This window comes from Dermacentor variabilis, chromosome 1 (assembly GCF_050947875.1).
Source record: "Dermacentor variabilis isolate Ectoservices chromosome 1, ASM5094787v1, whole genome shotgun sequence".
Classification (NCBI taxonomy): domain Eukaryota; kingdom Metazoa; phylum Arthropoda; class Arachnida; order Ixodida; family Ixodidae; genus Dermacentor; species Dermacentor variabilis.
In genome coordinates, this window is record NC_134568.1 from 145,128,573 (window position 1) to 145,136,483 (window position 7,911).

The following is a 7,911-nucleotide window of genomic DNA, read 5'->3' on the forward strand; positions in this document are numbered from 1 at the left end:
TACATGAATAAACGCAGCAGAAGGTGCTAAGAATCTCTGGGTCTCGACAGGCCGCCAATGGAAAATGACCCTTGCAACGTTTAACACCCGAAGCCTTTCGAGTGAGGCTAGCTTAGCAGGACTCTTTGAGGAATTATCAGACATTCTTTGGAATATTATCGGCCTTAGTGAGATTAGAAGAACTGGTGAGGCTTACACATTGCTAAATAACGGTCATGTCCTCTGCTATCCTCTGTCCCTGATAAGAAGCAATACGGGGTAGGATTCCTAATCCATAAGGACATAGCGACAACATTGACGAATTCTACAGCATTAACGAGAGGGTAGCAGTAATCGTAATCAAACTTAATAACAGATTTAGATTAAAGGTAGTACAAGCCTACTTTCCAACATCCAGTCACGACGATGAGGAAGTAGATCACTTTTATGAAGATGTTGAATTACCGATGAGAAAATTGCAAACTCGGTATACAGTAGTAATGGGCGACTTCGATGCAAAAGTGAGGAAAAAGTAGGCGGTTGAACATGCAATTGGCAACTACGGTGTCGATTCTAGAAACACTAGAGGAGAGATGCTGGTAGAATTCGCAGAAAGGAATACGCTGAGAATAATGAAGACCTTTTTCAGGAAACATAGCAACAGAAAGTGGACCTGGAAAAGCCCTAATGGTGAAACAAGAAATGAAATTGATTTCATACTTTCTGCCGATGTGCAGGATGCATAGTGCAGGATGTAGAAGTGATAGGTAGGGTAAAGGTACAGTGATCATAGATTAATGAGGGCCAGGATTCACCTCAATTTGAACAGAGAAAGAGTAAAATTGGTCAAGAAAAGACAGGTCAACTTAGAGGCAGTAAGGGTAAAAGCAGACAAATTTAGGCTGGTACTTGCAAACAAATATGCAGCCTTAGAACAGAGAGATGATGATGATCACATAGATGCAATGAATGAAACCGTAACGAGGCTGGCTTCAGACGCAGCAATTGACGTGGGAGGCAAGGCACCAAGGCAACCAGTAGGCAAACTCTCCCATGTAACAAAGAACCTAATAAAGAAACGACTAAGAATGAAAGTGTTCAACTCGAGAGATAAGATAGAATTCGCGAAACGGTCAAAACTGATCAACAAAGCGAAAATAAGTGACATTAGAAATTTTAACGTGAGAAAGACTGAAGAAGCCGTAAAATATGGACGCAGCCTGAAAGCAGTGAGAAGGAAACTTGGCACAGGACAAACCAATATGTATGCACTGAAAGATAAGCAGGGTAATATCATCAGCAATATCGAAGGTATAATAAAAGCAGCCGGAGAATTCTATACTGACCTGTACAGTACCCAGAGGACTCAGGAGTACTCTATTCGAAACAATAATAAACGGTATGCAGAAACTCCTCCTATAACTAGAGATGAGGTCAGAAGGGCCTTACAAGGCATGAAACGGGGAAAAGTGGCAGAAGAGGATGGAATAACAGTTGATTTAATAAAACATGGAGGAGACAATGCTAGGAAAACTGGCGGCTCTCTATACGAAGTGTCTACGACTGCAAGGGTCCCAGAAAACTGGAAGAATGCAAACATTGTACTAATCCACAACAAGGGCGACGTTAAAGGACTGAAAAATTATAGGGCCATTAGCTTACTCCCAGTATTATATAAAATATTTAAGAAAATAATCTCCAATAGAATAAGGGCAACACTGGAGTTTAGTCAACCAAGGGAACAGGCTGGCTTCAGGAAGGGATACTCTACGATGGATCACATCCGTGTCATTGATCAGGTTACCGAGAAATCGGCAGAGTACAGTAAGCCTCTCTATATGGCTTTCATAAATTACGAAAAGGCATTTGATTCAGTAGAGATACCAGCAGTCATAGAGGCATTACGTAATCAAGGAGTATAGATGGACCGCTTACGTAAATACCCTGCAAAATATCTACAGAGGTTCCACAGCCACCTTAATTCTACACAAGAAAAGTAGGAACATACCTATAAAGAAAGGGGTCAGACAAGGAGACACAGTCTCTCCAATGCTATTCACTGCGTGCTTGGAATGAGTATTCAAGCTATTAAACTGGGAAGGTTTAGGAGTAAGGATCGACGGCGAATACCTCAGCAACCTTCGGTTTGCCGATGACATTGTTCTATTCAGCAACACTGCGGACGAGTTAGAACAAATGATTGAGGACCTTAACAAGGAGAGTGTAAGAGTGGGGCTGAAGATTAATATGCAGAAGACAAAGATAATGATAAATAACCGGGCGAGGGAACAAGAGTTCCGGGCGAGGGAACAACCGGGCGAGGGAACAAGATCACAAGTCAGCCTCTAGAGTCTGTGAATGAGTACGTTTACATAGGCCAACTAATCACAGGGAACCCTGACCATGAGAAGGAAATTCACAGAAAAATAAAAATGGGTTGGATCGCATACGGCAGACATCGTGAGCTCCTGACTGGGAGCTTACCGTTATCATTGAAAAGGAAAGTATACAATCAGTGCATTTTACTGGTGCTGACATATATGGCGCAGAGACTTGGATACTGACAAAGAAGCTTGAGAACAAGTTAAGTACCGCGCAAAGAGCGATGGAACGAAGAATGCTAGGCATAACTTTAAGAGACAGAAAGAGAGCGGTTTGGATCAAAGAGCAAACGGGTATATACGATATTATAATAGACATTAGGAGAGAAAAAATGGCTCTGGGCAGGTCATGTAATGCGCACATTAGATAACCGTTGGACCATTAGGGTGACAGAATGGGTACCAAGAGAAGGGAAGTGCAGTAGAGGACGGCAGAAGAGTAGGTGGTGCGACGAAATTAGGAAATTTGCGGGTGCTAGTTGGAATCGGTTGGCGCAGGACAGGGGTAATTGGAGATCGCAGGGAGAGGCCTTTGTCCTGCAGTGGACCTAAAACAGGCTACTGCTGCTGCTGCTGCTGCTGCTGCTGATGACGATGATGACATGAATAAAGAAAAGAGAGATACAGTAAAAGATTTACAAGGATCAACAAATAACATGTTGGCGAATGAATTATATACACCGAAAAAAACCCGAAGAAGTAAAAATTTGGCCTACATTAAAATAGCATATATCAGACGAAGTTCAAAGTAGGAAGAAAACAATAACAGTTAAATCAGAACTCATCTACGATGACTATCCAAGTAAATGAATAGTCTAAACGCATCATAACGGTCATGTACGAGGGACGTTCCGAAAGTAAGTTTCGTGATCTGCACTTGACAATGCACCTTGCACCGTGACAATACACCTTGCACTATTTTTCCACATAGCCGCCACCGACACTGAGACATTTGTTGTAGCGTGCAATCACTTTGAAGAAACCACTGTGGTAAAACTCGGCGCTCTGCGATGCAATGAATTGTCGCGCAGCCTGCTCCACCTCGCCATTGTTTTGTAACTGACGCCCCGAGAGTGCGGCTTTCAATGCAAGGAACAGGTGCCCATTCATGCCGGACAACAGCACGCACTTCCATTGCCACATTGTCAGCACACTTCTGTCTACCATCGTGATGTGCACTCGAATAACCTCGGGCACGCCGGTCTGCTGCTTCTCTCTCTTCTTCGGCGCTCGGCGCACGCGTCTTTCCTCCTCCGCTGACGCTCCTTCCGGCGTTGAACCAGCAATGGGCGTGGGTTCTTATGGCGATTGCTTGTTTCCCCTGGTGTGCCATCTTATGTTTCAAAAAATGATGAAACTTATTTTCGGAACCACCCTTGTTTGAGGCGTGTACTGCAACCTGGCTCTCTCGCGCTTCCCTCTGGACACGCTGAGCACTCTAGCGCAGCGGCCGCGAAGTCCACATATACTCAGTGGAGGTTCATTTAAGTCAAGTGTCAAGTCGAGTGTCAAGGAGGTTCATTTAAGAACGGCTCGCATCCAGTGGCCCCAAGGGCAAATACCCACGGGAACGGTCCGTATTTTTGGATAGATAGATAGATAGATAGATAGATAGATAGATAGATAGATAGATAGATAGATAGATAGATAGATAGATAGATAGATAGATAGATAGATAGATAGATAGATAGATAGATAGATAGATAGATAGATAGATGACTGGTTTGACAATGCTAAGAATGCTATTCGCATTAATTGTAGGTGCGATACGCACAAACCAGCACGTATACCAATTCTAGTGGGAAGCAAGGGGACACACCAACGAAGTCTTCAGAAAGCTGACAGTAATAATAAAGAAGGAAAAGTTGGAATGCATGGAACAAAAGTCATGTGAAAAAATAACGCAGTTAGAATGTACGTTGGCAACGTATAGCAATACCATTAACACTAAAGACACATATGTTCAAGCGAATCCGTGTTTGTCAGTTTGGATAATGGCAGGCTGTTCCAATCTGTTGAAGTGCGTGGGGAGATATGAAATTTAAATTGTTTGGTTCTGATTATACAAACTGTTAAGGGGGGATGGGTAAAGCGCCTCTACCTTCGGAAAAGTACCGCCTTCTCCTCTCTCCTCCGCCGTCTCCTCTCCTAAACCGCTTGCTTTTTTCTTTACTTGCTTCTTTACTTTTTGTTTCCGAAAGCAAATCGATGGTGGCGCCCCCTCGAAAGTTCCCGTTGAAGCTTTCAGGCCTGGCGCGCGCCGCCGCCGCAGCTCAGGCCGATTGGACGATTGCTGTCTGCGTTATCACGTTACAGCAATCGTCCAATCGGAGATACAGGAGAGAGAGAAGCGGCGTTGTTCAAGAGATGGTGGTACTTTCCCGAAGGTAGAGGGGCTTTATGGACTGTAGGGTAAACCGACCAAAAATGCATTTTTAGGTTTTAGCACCAAAAAGCTGTTCAAGTCCCGAGGTCAAGTCAGTACAAGTGCAACTGTGAACGAGCGCTGCAAGCCATTTAAACAACGCGCCAAGAGTTACGCCCCCTGGGAATTAAAAATGGCAGGCGCGCACCGCGTTTACGCGACATGTTATTTGCCTTGAGTGCTGCATTTCGGCGTTTAATCGCATAATTCTACTTGTAAGGGCAACTTTAGGCAATTCATCGCTAGTTTGTGAGTGAACGCTGCAACTTTCGCCATTGGGCGGCGTTACTATACTGTATTACATGATCGCTACTGCTGCGTTGGTGTTTTGGACAATTTTGTCCACGTTTTGCTTGCTTTGTGCATAATTTTAGTACGTTGTGGTGCCACAACATGCCAAGAAGTAATGCGAAGTGGGCGAGGAAGAGAAAATTTCAACGTAATCAGTACGTGGAGAAAAATACTGGCGACAACGAGAGCAGCAACAACGACGCATGTCCTAGCGCGGGCTTTTTAAAAGTATGTGAAAGTTCTCCATGTGGCAGTTTCAACGTCGACAGAGCAAATACACCAGGGTTTCATTTTATTGACATTACGATCTTTCGGGAATGTTTTCAATCGTGTGCTGTGTGCAAGAAATGCAAGAAAGGTGAGCTTCACCTGCAAGAAGACGGTGAGTTGAGAAGTGGGCTAACATCTACCATGAGTGTCTCTTGCACGGAATGTGCTGAGGTGACGACGTTTCAAACATTAAAAAAATCTCAAGGAGGCATGTTTGAGACAAATGAACGTTTCGTCTATGCCATACGAACATGTGGGGAGGGATTGCAGGCTGGACGTGTGATGTGTGCAGTCTCGAACATGCCACCCCCACCGGCTAAGTTTACGTTATACACGCACCCACGTCTACTTGACGCAGTCGCTTCTGTTGCGGCTAAAAGCATGGCCGTAGCCTGTGAAGAAGTGAAGCTTGAACAACAGAAAAGTGATGAATCACTAGAGGTAGCCGTCACTGTGGATGGAACGTTGATGAAGAGAGGACATTCATCATTGCATGATATTGTCACCGTCCTATCCGCGGATACCAGGAAAGTGCTGGACTTCTAAGTGGAGACTAAGTTCTGGCTTCTCTGTGCCCAGGACCTGCACACAGAGATTAATCACCAGGAGTGCAAGATTACTCACGGAGGACCATCTGGAGGTATGGAGGCCGCAGGTCCTGGGAAAATCTTTGCGAGATCCGCTGAAATGCACAAGCTGGTGTACACGACACACATTGGCGATGGGGGCAGCAAGGCGTGGCTGACTGTGAGGGAAGCAAAGCCCTACAATAAAGGCATAGCGAAGCACGAGTGATGTCGTCCATGTCGAAAAGCGCATGGGCACCAGGCTCCGAAACCTGAAAACAAGCTTAAGGGGGAAGAAGCTGTCAGATGGACTGTCACTTACTGGGAGGGGGCGCCTTACGGAAAAGGAGATTCATTTTCTACAATTTTACTATACGGGAAAATACCAATAGCGTGCAAAACATGCAGAAAATAGTGCGGGCCATCTATTTCCATAAGGTTCCCACCGATGAAAACCTTAACCATGGACTATGCCCACAGAGACCTTCATCATGGTGCGGTTGCAACCGTAGCTTCAGTGATGGCGGTCCTGAGGCATACATAGCCTTCCGACAGCTGTCCTGGAAGCAATCAAGCGAGTCTTTCAGGCCTTGTCAGCGCCAGCTCTCCTTAGAAAGTGCCTGCATGGCAGAACTCAGAATACAAATTAGTGACTGAACCAGCTTATCTGGTGCCGCTGCCCCAAAACTAAATTTGTTGGGGCCGACACATTAAAGATTGCCACGTATACCATGCTGTAGCTTACTTCAATGACGAAAACGCCACAAGAAAGACTGTTTCGAAAGCACCTGGCATTAGCCCAAGTGTATATTGTGACATAGCTCTCAGCCACTTGAATAAAGAGCGGGTTGCCATGGCTGAGTTCCGCAGCTCCGCAAAAAGCAAAGAACAGAGAAGGAGGAAGGAAACATCAGGAAAGACTTCGCTGATAACAGCAAGAAAACAAGAAGTGATGTATATCCTGCTGATGCCTTTTGAACTTTTGTCGTGAATGTAGAAACATAAAATCGTGCATTTCTCAGAATGAGATTTTCCATTTTCTTTTGGTGAATTTCATGTACCTTTTCTAGAAAAGTACTCAACCAATCACCATGAAACTTCTGTAGCTTACAGTGCATTGTGTTGCCAACAATCGGAAGCTATAAGAGTATATTATTTATGCTATAGTAACCGAAAAAATAAAATATTCAGGTTCACCTCTAATTAGGCATCAGCAGCATAGAAAAAAAATAGTTTTTTCTTGCATGCTGCATCTGCAAATCAAAACTTTTTAGGTTCCGTTTAAATACAGCCACATATGAAATATAACTATCCGTTTTAGCAGCTATCCTGCTATTGATTACTGAGAAAAGATACATTGAAACATAATAATCTAGTCAAAGTTTGATATTTATTTGCGAAAATTGTTCAAAATTTTCGACAAAGAACGTTGGCATTAAGCTAAAACGTATTCCCCTGCAGCTTGCAAATTTTCATTTTGCTTTATTGAGTAGTTTATTGAGAGTTATTGAGTAGCTTAAATAGAACTGATATATTTACCGTACCATCCCCCCCCCCCAATCAGGCATGTTTTTTTTTCGTTCTGTAAGTGTTTTACATAAAGCTGTGGGTGGAAGAAAAGCTTGTTTTTAAGCAAAGAAATAAATTTTTCTATTCGTATTTTTCTACTTAACCGCAAAGTTTGAATGCTATGTGGATTCATTAGGCATGTGGAAGAGTCGCCTATAGGCGATATTTAGAAAAAAAATTCGCCGGCGAGAACGATAATCCGTAATGCGAAATTTGAGCGCCGATCTACACGTGTTCTCACTTATTTATTTTCATTTATTTATTTACCAAAGTACCCACAGCGCCTTCAATAGGCATTACAGGGGAGGGGGGATTACATAAAAGAAACAAAGATACATAATACAGGCAGCATAGGATAAAACGCCACAACATGTTCATGTCTATAATATTACATCATGAAGCGACTGTACAAACATATCATTTGAAGTTA

At 43.6% G+C, this 7,911-nt stretch overlaps 1 pseudogene; it reads left to right on the top strand.

The window, feature by feature from the left end:
• The first annotated feature begins 5,161 nt into the window (after window positions 1–5,161).
• On the top strand, window positions 5,162–6,919 carry LOC142572188 (uncharacterized; annotated as a pseudogene).
• The last annotated feature ends 992 nt before the right edge of the window (window positions 6,920–7,911 follow it).